The sequence below is a fragment of the Symphalangus syndactylus genome, chromosome 24, assembly GCF_028878055.3.
Source record: "Symphalangus syndactylus isolate Jambi chromosome 24, NHGRI_mSymSyn1-v2.1_pri, whole genome shotgun sequence".
Classification (NCBI taxonomy): domain Eukaryota; kingdom Metazoa; phylum Chordata; class Mammalia; order Primates; family Hylobatidae; genus Symphalangus; species Symphalangus syndactylus.
The window spans coordinates 41253612-41264319 of NC_072446.2; the positions used below are offsets into that span (position 1 = coordinate 41253612).

At 44.0% G+C, this 10708-nt stretch overlaps 1 pseudogene; it reads left to right on the top strand.

Annotated features, from left to right (window-relative positions):
* The first annotated feature begins 8565 nt into the window (after positions 1-8565).
* Positions 8566-10335, top strand: LOC129474330 (CDK5 regulatory subunit-associated protein 3-like; annotated as a pseudogene).
* The last annotated feature ends 373 nt before the right edge of the window (positions 10336-10708 follow it).

The window sequence follows — 10708 nt, forward strand, 5'->3', positions numbered from 1 at the left end:
CAGGGCCAATAGAAGTCACAAAATCGCCTTTAGTCAAATTTGTGTGTTCACTTTCTTCTATAATTCCAATACCTCCACCATCAACGACTTGAGATAGCTGCCAAGGTGTTATATAATCAGTGCCAGTGTCTTCATTCATTCTACAACGAAGGCTGTCACTTCACACTTGGAAGGTTGCACAGCGGCCAGGCAGAGGCGCTCCTCACTTCCCAGACGGGGCGGCCAGGTAGAGACGCTCCTCACTTCCTAGACGGGGTGGCGGCCGGGCAGAGGCTGTAATCTTAGCACTTTGGGAGGCCAAGGCAGGTGGCTGGGAGGTGGAGGTTGTAGCGAGCCGAGATCACGCCACTGCACTCCAGCCTGGGCAACTTTGAGCATTGAGTGAGCGAGACTCCGTCTGTAATCCCAGCACTTCGGGAGGCCGAGGCGGGCAGATCACTGGAGGTCAGGAGTTGGAGACCAGCCTGGCCAACAAGGCGAAATCCCGTCTCCACCAAAAATACAAAACCCAGCCAGGCGTGGTGGTGTGTGCCTGCAATCCCAGGTATTCGGCAGGCCGAGGCTGGAGAATCACGGGAGCCCGAGGCAGGGAGGTTGCAGTGAGCCAAGATTATGCCGCTGCACTCCAGACTGGGCAACAGAGGGAGACTGTCAGAAAGAAAAAAGAAAGGAAGGAAGGAAGGAAAGAAGGAAGGAAGAAGGAAGGAAGGAAGGAAGTCTTTACTTTCTCCCGAACAAATGGAATGTCTCTGTTCTGAGCCATTTAAAGTTGTGGGTCTGTCGGGGGGAGGAACATGAGCACCTCTGCGGCCACCATGACTCTGGCTGTGCTGGGTCAGACTTAAAGCCAGCACAGAATTGGGTCTCACCCAAGGCCTGCTGTAACCACTCCCTGGTTACTGCCTATGTTCTCTCAAGGCCCTGGGACTCTACAGTCAGGAGGTGGCAAAGCAAAGCAGGCCTATGTCCTTCCATTCAGGATGGCAAGTATCCTCAGACCCTGAGTGGGTCCATAGGTGTCATCCAGGAGTCAGAGATTAGAGTAAAAAGCCTTAGAAGTCTATCTGGTGTTCTATTGTACTGTAGCTGAGCCTGCACTCAAACCACAAGATGCAGTTCTTCCCGCTCTTCCATCCCCTTTCCAAAGGCAGAGGAGACTCACCCCATAGCCATCACCACCAAAGGACATGGAGAGTACTGCCAGACTACTGCCAATGTTCCTTTATGGCCAAAGAGCTCTTAAGTCAGCTTGTGGTGAATGCTGCTTGGCCTAGGAATCACCCTTCAGGGCAGTGGGCTCCCCTTTGGCCCAGGGCAGATCCAGAAATGCCATCCAAGAGTCAAGTTCTAGAATCTAGAGTGCTTGGTACTCTACTCACCTGTGGCTGAGTTGGTACCTGAAGCCAGCAAGTCTCCGAGGCCCACCCAAAGCCCTCAACATGGTACTTGGGTATCTCTGCTGGTTATTCAGCACCCAAGGGCTCTTCAGTTAGCAGGTAGTGAATCGTTCCAGGACTGGGTTTTTTCCTTCAAAGCAGTGAGTTCCCTTGTGGCCCAGGGTGTGTCAAGAAATGTCATCCTGGAGCTAGGGCCAGAAAAGGGGGCCTCACAGCTCTCACTGACACCCTCTCCTGCTGTGGCTGAGCTGCTATCCAAGATGCAAGACAAAGTTCTCCCCACTTTTCCCTCGTCTCTCCTCAAGGAGAAAGAATGTGTCTCTTTCGGAGCCACAAGCTGTGCAGCTTGGGGTTAGAGGAGAGGTGATACCAGCACTCTCTTAGCTGCCCCGGCTGGTGTCTCAGTCAGTTGTGTGCACCCCTAGTCCACTGTCTCTGGGCTGAGTTCAGCATTAGGACTTGCCTAAGAGTTGCAGTTCTCTGGCCTACAGTGCTTTTCAAGTTTACTTAGACATCTAGAGCACTTTAGCCCTCAGTGGCAAGGTTTGCAGGAACTCAAGTTCTGGGATGGGCAATTCCCCTTTAGCTAGGGCTGATTTAAGTGCTCCCACTGTGTGTGTATATGGGAGGGAGGGGGCACCAGCTGAGTTTGGTCTGGTTTTTCTTTCTGCTCTAACAGGAAAGCATTGAGTTCAATGCCTTACAATTGCTGTGCCCTCCCTTCTCCAGCACACAAAAATGCTCTCTGCACCATGCTGCTGCTCCCGGAGGATGGGGGAGGGGTGACATCTGTGATTCAAGACTTTTTCCTACCTCTTTGGTGCATCTTTCAGTGATATAAAATTATGAGGGCTCACCTGATTTTTGTTTCTATTGAAGATGGTTTGTGTCTGAGTGTGTGTGTGTCTGTGTGTGTGTGTGTGTGTGTGTGTGTGTGTGTAGATGTTAAATTGGTGTCCTTGCAGGGTGGGATGACTGGTGAAGCCTTCTTTTCTGCCATCTTGCTTCACCTTCCTCCCCAATCCTTTCTTAAAGACTCCATCTCTCAATGCTGTCACATTGGGGATTAAGTTTCAACACGAGTGTTAGAAAGGACAAATATTCAAACCATAGCAATGAGTAAGGAGATTGAATCAGTAATAAAATATGTTGCATCAAAGAAAATCCCAGGACCTGATGGCTTTACCACGGAATTCTACCAAACATTTGTTTTATTATTTAGTTATTTATTTAACTTTTATTTTAGGTTCAGGGGTACATGTGCAGATTTGTCGTATAGGTAAGTTTCGTGTCATGGGAGTTTGGTGTACAGATTATTTCATTACCCAGGTATCTGATAGGCAGTTTTGCAATCCTCATCCTCCTCCCACCCTCCACCCTCAAGTAGGCCCCAGTGTCTGTTGTTCCCTTCTTTGTGTTCATAAGTACTTTATGTTTAGCTCCCACTTGTAAGTGAGAACATAGGGTATTTTATTTTCTATTCTTGCATTGGTTCACTTAAGATAATGGCCTCCAGCTCCATCCATGCTGCTGCAAAGGACATGATTTCATTCTTTTCATGGCTGCGTAGTATTCCATGGTGTATATATACCACATTTTCTTTATCCAGTCTACCATTGATGGGCATTTAGGTTGATTCCATGCCTGTGCTATTGTGAATAGTGCTGCAATGAACATACATGTGGATGTGGCTTTATGGTAGAATAATTTATATTCCTTGGGGCAAATACTCAGTAATGGGATTGCTTGGTCAAATGGTAATTCTGTTTTAGGTTCTTTGAGAAATAACCACACCGCTTTCCACAATGGTTGAACTAATTTACATTCCCACCAGCAGTGCATAAGTGTTTCCTTTTCTCCTCAACGTTGCTGGCATCTGTTATTTTTTGACTTTTTAATAATAGCCATTCTGACTGTTGTGAGATGGTATCTCGTTGTGGTTTTGATTTACATTTCTGTAACAATTAGTGGTGTTGGGCATTTTTTCATACGTTTGTTGGTCGCATATGTGCCTTCTTTTGTGGAGTGTCTGTTCATGCCTTTGCCTACTTTTTAATGGGGTTGTTTTTTGCTTGTTAATTTTTTTTAAGTCTTTATGGATTCTGGATGTTAGACCTTTGTCAAATGCATAGTTTGCAAATCTTTTCCAGCATTCTGTAGGGTGTCTTGTTTACTCTGTTGATAGATTCTTTTTGCTGTGCCGAAGCTATTTAGTTTAATTGGTTCCCATTTATTACCTTTTCTTTGTGTTGCAATTGCTTTTGGTGTCTTTATCGTGAAATATTTGCCAGAGTCTATGTCCAGAATGATATTTCCTAGGTTATCGTCCAGGGTTTTTATAATTTTAAGTTTTACATTTAGTCTTTAATCCATCTTGATTTGATTTTTTTAAATATGATGTAAGAAAGGGGTCCAGTTTCAATCTTCTGCATATGTCTGGTCAGTCATACCAGCACCATTTGTTGAATAGGGAGTCTTTTCCCCATTGCTTGTTTTTGTGAACTTTGTCAAAGATCAGATGGTTGTAGGTGTGCAGCTTTATTTCTGGGCTCTATATTCTGTTCCATTGGTCTATGTGTCTTGTTTTTGTACCAGTACTCTCTTGTTTTTGTTACTGTAGCCTTGTAGTACAGTTTGAATTCAGGTAATGTGATGCATCCAGCTTTGCTCTTTTTGCTTAGGATTGCCCTTGCTATTCAGGCTCCTTTTTCACAGGAATTTCAAAATAGTTTTTTCTAATTCTATGAAGAATGTCAATGGTAGTTTGATAGGAATAGCACTGAATCTGCAAATTGCTTTGGGTAGCATGGCCATTTTGACAATATTGATTTTTCATATCCATGAGCATGAAATGTTTCTCCTTTTGTTTGTGTTATCTCATCTCGATTTCTTTGAGCAGAGATGAACATTCTTTGAATGTTCTGTCATTCTCATTGTAGAGATCTTTTACCTTCCTGGCTAGCTGTATTCCTAGGTATTTTGTTCTTTTTGTGGCTATTGTGAATGAGATTGCACTCTTGACTTGGTTCTCAGTTGGATGTTGTTGGTATATAGGAATGCTACAGATTTTTGTACATTGATTTTGTATCCTGAAACTTTGCTGAAGTTATGTATTATATCATGGAGCTTTTGGGCAATGACTATGGGATTTTCTAGGTATAGAATAATATTGTCTGCAAACAGGGATAGTTTAACTTCTTCTCTTTCTATTTAGATCCTTTTTTTTTCTTTCTCTCACCTGATTGCTCTGGCTAGCACTTCCAGTACTATTTTGAATAGAAGCGAGAGATGGTATCCTAGTCTTGTTCTGGATTTCAAGGTGAATGCTTCCATCTTTTGCCCATTCAGTATAATGTTGGCTGTGGTGTTGTCATAGATGGCTCCTATTATTCTGAAGTATGTGCCTCTAGTCCCTAGTTCATTGAGAGTTTTTAACATGAAAGGGTGTTGAATTTTATTGAAAGTCTTTTCTGTATTTGTTGAGACAATCATGTGGTTTTTGTTTTTCGTTCTCTTTATGTGGTGAATCACATTTATTGATTGGCATATACTGAACCAAGCTTGCATCCAGGGATGAAGTCTACTTGATTATGGCAGATAAGCTTTTTGATATGCTGCTGGATTCAGTTTGCCAGTATTTTGTTGAGGATTTTTGCATCTATGTTCATCAAAGATATTGCCATGAAGTTTTCTTATTTTGTTCCGTCTCTCAAAGGCTCTGGGGTCCTGCATGTGTATTGCAGTTTTGATGACGTGGTGTCAGGCAGCTTAGGGATTTTACCCTCAGGTTTGTATCATGTCAGGATCTCTTACTGGCTTTGTACTTCTAAGATCAAATTAAGAATGTGATGCTTTTGGTTGGTAGAGTGGTAGAGAGGATTGGCATAGAACAATTTAGGGTAGCAATGTCATTGAGGTGAAAGATTTGGATACAGGTTAGGTGTGAGAAATTGAGTTCAAGTTGAACATTTATAGGATGAATCAAGGGGCTATTTGGAGATTGGGTAGTGAATTGTAGTACAAAAAGGATGGGACCTTTGTGTTGGTGTAATGGTAGAAGCAATAAACAATGATAAGATGGAAGTGAGGATTATATTTATAAAATTAGGCTAGGGCAGTGGTTTGGGATAGGCTGGGTTAAGAATTGTATTTGTGGGTAAATGTATCCAGCAGTGAAATTGGGTGAAACTGAGAATTGGAGTAGAGGGCATTTGTGGATGAGCTGGTTGTTGGGTTGAAGCTGGGTGTTGATGTTGGATGGCTTGACTAGTGTTGTGTTTGTCTTGGGATTGGGCTTAAGTGGGCATAACATGGAGGTAGAACTGGGATTGGCATTTGGTTTTGTCAGATGTTTGGTGCAAAAAGAATGAATGTTGGGTTGTTATGAGCAGAATTTGGGTTAGTCTGGGATGAGGGCTGGCTAGAGTTTAATAAAACATCTGAGTGCACCACAGCAAGGGTCTTATGGAATGGCAACTTAATTAGCCTTGAATAAAATATATCTAGTGTGCTTTCACATTCTTCAAAAACTCCCTTGGGTGTGACTTTCATTGACCATAAATAGCCCTAAATGTAGGAGAAGGCAGTGCAGGTAAATGAAATCAGGGGGCTAGAATGTTTCCCGATGCATCCCTTCAAACCATGGCAGTTCCAATAAACACACACACACACACACACACACACACACACACACTCTACAAAAAGGAAATAAGAAACATAGGAGGAACATTAACCAGACATATGGACAACCAACCAAAGTTATTTCTCCTTTCTTGGGAGTGAGTTCAGTTATGATGTCTAGCCTTTTCCCTTCTTCCTCCCCTTGCTTCTACTTCTGTTGCTCCATAATCCCTTCCTTTTGCTCTCCTCTCCTTTTCTCTTACACTCCATCCTCCAAAACCCTTTTCCTTTTACCTTTTTTCTTGAGGTATCCTTGTTCCCATATTCAGTAAAACATGGGAATAGTAATCGTCACTGCAAATGAATTTACAATAAAATGAAGACAGAACTTTCTGTTTCAAGGGTTATAAAAAGTTCTCCTTCCTTAATGATTTTTAAAATGTGTCCAGCTGGAATAATTCAGGGCCAGGAACTATTTTGAACAATCTCTTCTAATAAGAAAGTCACTCATTCTTTTCTTTTACCATCTCAAGCATACACATATGAGATTTATCTACTTATATTTTCATATAAATCTCTGTATCCCTGTTATTAAGCTGTTTTATTTAATTTGTAAATGTCTATTAATATATAAATGATTTATGACTAAATATAGTATGCCATAAGCAGATATAAATGAGATGGAAAGATCTTTGAAGTTTGAGGAGAACACAATTTGGGGTTCCCAGTTGGCAGAAGATAAATGTATCAGGTGTACTTAGGTATCTTTTTAAGAGCTCTGGATGGAACTATTAAGTACATGCATAAGTTATTGATGGTGGTTGTAGGTGTTACTTTATTTATGATGTTAAGCCATGGACTATATTGTTAGGGAAGACAGTCTGGGTGATACATAAATGTGAGAGTTAGAAGGTCATGATTGGGAATAGTTGAGGAATTAACATAAAGCGGGGGCTTATGATAGTGGTGAGGGGGAAACTCATGCAAGACACCATTCCCTGGGCCCCTATCCAGGCCTACTGAATTTCTAGAGAAGAATATTTAGTGTGAGAATTTAAAATAATTTCCTCAAATTATTTTAGTATGTTCTTGCCTCTAAAACTTCCTTCTGTATACACACTTGATATCTGATGCCCATATCTGAAACTCCTCTAAGTCCATTTCTGAGATAGAAAAGCTAGTTTCAGAGAGTTGAGACAGAAAATCATTGTTAAAGTCCATGCTGGGATGTGAAAGCAGGTCTCCTCTGTCTTCTGGTCTGAAGAGGGAGAGATTTCAAAGGTGACATTAATTTGACGTGGGAGATACAATGCACAATGATTCAGTACAGTATGAAGTCATGGAAGCTGTTCAAGAGAGAAGAGCAGCAAAGGTCATTTATGAAACTTTTGGATGCCACTATAGGAGGCTTCCTCTCAAGGCTGTCTTGGGCTACTCCACAGGTGGAGAGACTGAAGAAAATGCATTATTTCTCCCTTATTCTTATTGTATATGTTCCTCCTCCTCTCTCTGGTGACTAAAAACAGGAAGTGTTCCATCTGGTGTGTTTGGGTGAGAGGAAAATTCTCCAGATCTAGTGTTATCCAGAAAAGTGTGGATGCCACCCTGGGGAAACCCCTGCAGATATTCTCATCCTACTCTAAGTAGGATGGTGCCAGGAGAGACATCATGATGAGGGTTTTGAGGTAAAAAAGGATTGAGGTAAAAAAGACAGTGATACTATGATGCTGGAGAATGGATGAATGAGTGCCATTTTCATCCCCCTTCCTCTGGTTGACCAGCAAGGTGCCTGATGTAGCACCAGTTGAGTGCTTTCTCTGTATTTCTGTATTTCTGTGGTAGTTTGAATGTACCACAGCATGCAAATGTCATTTACTTCACTTCTTTCCTTTTCTATCTTCCTGCTTCATCCATGCTTAAAGGAGAAAGGATGGACATTCCTTATAAAGAAAATCACAATCAAGAGTGGTGCAGTTTACAGGTTCTTTGGACTCATTTTTATCAGTGTGGTAGGCATTGGAGACCTCTGTGTTCCTAGTCTGGTTCAGAGTATGTAATGATAAACTGGTGTGGAATGAGGGGATGGATGGATTGTAGTAGCATAAGCTGAAATACAGGTTAGAGAGTGTAGATTTTATATTGAAGGCACTGGGAACTTCTTGTGCCCATTATTCAAGGAGATACCAGCCTCTCCAAGAAATTGTATTAGAAAGGGAAGCAATGTGACAGGCAGGATAGAATATGTGTTATGAGTCATGTATGCTGATTTTATATCCTGCAACTTGGTTGAATTTATTTATTAGTTCTAGCATTATTTTAGTGTGGAGTCTTTAGGATTTTCTACAAATAAGATCATGTTGCCTGTAAGACATGGAACCAACCCAAATGCCCATCAATGATAGACTAAAGAAAATGTGGTACATATACACCATGGAATACTATGCAGCCATAAAAAGGAATGAGATCATGTCCTTTGCAGGGACATGGATGAAGCTGGAAGCCATCATCCTCAGCAAACTAACACAGAAACAGAAAACCAGGTCTCCAGCCTGAAGTGGAAGTGGAGTAAAGATGGAGGACCATCAGCACATGCCCATCGACGTCCAGACCAGCAAGCTGCTCAATTGGCTGGTGGACAGAAGGCATTGCAGCCTGAAATGGCAGAGTGTGGTGCTGATGATCCAAGAGAAGATCAATGCTGCCATCCAGGACATGCCAGAGAGCGAAGAGATCGCCCAACTGCTGTCTGGGTCCTACATTCACTACTTTCATTGCCTAAGAATCCTGGACCTTCTCAAAGGCACAGAGGCCTCCACGAAAAATATTTTTGGCTGGTACTCTTCACAGCGGATGAAGGGTTGGCAGGAGATTGTAGCCCTGTATGAGAAGGACGACACCTACTTAGTGGAACTCTCTAACCTCCTGGTTCAGAATGTCAACTATGAGATGCCCTCACTGAAGAAGCAGATTGCCAAGTGCCAGCAGCTGCAGCAAGAATACAGCCGCAAGGAGGAGGAGTGCCAGACAGGGGCTGCCAAGATGCGGGAGCAGTTCTACCACTCCTGCAAGCAGTATGGCATCACGGGCGAAAACGTCTGAGGAGAACTGCTGGCCCTGGTGAAGGACCTGCTGAGTCAGCTGGCTGAGACTGGGGCAGCAGCTCAGCAGTCCCTGGGGGAAGCCATCGACATGTACCAGGCCTCTGTGGGGTTTGTGAGAGCCCCACAGAGCAGGTGTTGCCAATGCTGCGGTCGTGCAGAAGCAGGGGAACTCAACGGTGTACAAGTGGAGGACAGGGACAGAGCCCTCTGTGGTGGAGCGACCCCACCTCAAGGAGCTTCCTGAGTAGGTGGCAGAAGACGCGATTGACTGGGACGACTTTGGGGTAGAGGCAGTGTCTGAGGGGACTGACTCTGGCATCTCTGCCGAGGCTGCTGGAATCGACTGGGGCATCTTTCCGGAATCAGATTCAAAGGACCCTGGAGGTGACTGGGGAGACGATGCTGTTGCTTTGCAGATCACAGCGCTGGAAGCAGGAACCCAGGCTCCAGAAGGTGTTGCCAGGGGCCCAGATGCCCTGACACTTCTTGAATACACTCAGACCCGGAATCAGTTCCTTGACGAGCTCATGGAGCTTGAGATCTTCTTAGCCCAGAGAGCAGTGGAGTTGAGTGAGGAGGCAGATGTCCTGTCTGTGAGCCAGTTCCAGCTGGCTCCAGCCATCCTGCAGGGCCAGACCAAAGAGAAGATGGTTACCATGGTGTCAGTGCTGGAGGATCTGAGTGGAAAGCTTACCAGTCTTCAACTGCAACACCTGTTTATGATCCTGGCCTCACCAAGATATGTGGACCGTGTGACTGAATTCCTCCAGCAAAAGCTGAAGCAGTCCCAGCTGCTGGCTTTGAAGAAAGAGCAGATGGTGCAGAAGCAGCAGGAGGCACTTGAGGAGCAGGCGGCTCTGGAGCCTAAGCTGGACCTGCTGCTGGAGAAGACCAAGGAGCTGCAGAAGCTGATTGAAGCTGACATCTCCAAGAGGTACAGCAGGCGCCCTGTGAACCTGATGGGAACCTCTCTGTGACACCCTCCGGGTTCTTGCCTGCCCATCTTCTCAGCCTTTGGGATGAAGATGATAGCCAGGGCTGATGTTTTGGGGCCCTTCAAGGCAAAAGACCAGGTCGACTGGAAGATGGAAAGCCACAGGAAGGAAGAGGCACCTGATGGTGATCTTGGCACTCTCCATGTTCTCTACAAGAAGCTGTGGTGATCGGCCCTGTGGCCTGTCAAGCGAAAACCACAGCTTCTCCTTTTAGTTAGTATAGCGGACTTAATAAAAGAGGAACAAACAAACAAACAAAAAAAGAAACAGAAAACCAAACACTGCATGTTCTCTTATAAGTGGGAGCTGAACAATGAGAACACATGGACACAGGGAGGGGAGCAACACATACTGGCCTGTTGGAGGGGGGAGAAAAGAAGGAGAGCATCAGGACAAATAGCTAATGCATGCCAGGCTTAAAATCTAGGTGACTGGTTGGTAGGTGCCGCAAACCACCATGACACATGTATACATACCTATGTAAGAAAGCTGCATGTTCTGCATGTGCACATGTATCCCGGAACTTAAAAAAAAAAAAAAAAAGAAAAAGATCATTTTGCCTGTGAATAGAGAGAATTCTACTTCTTCCTTTCCA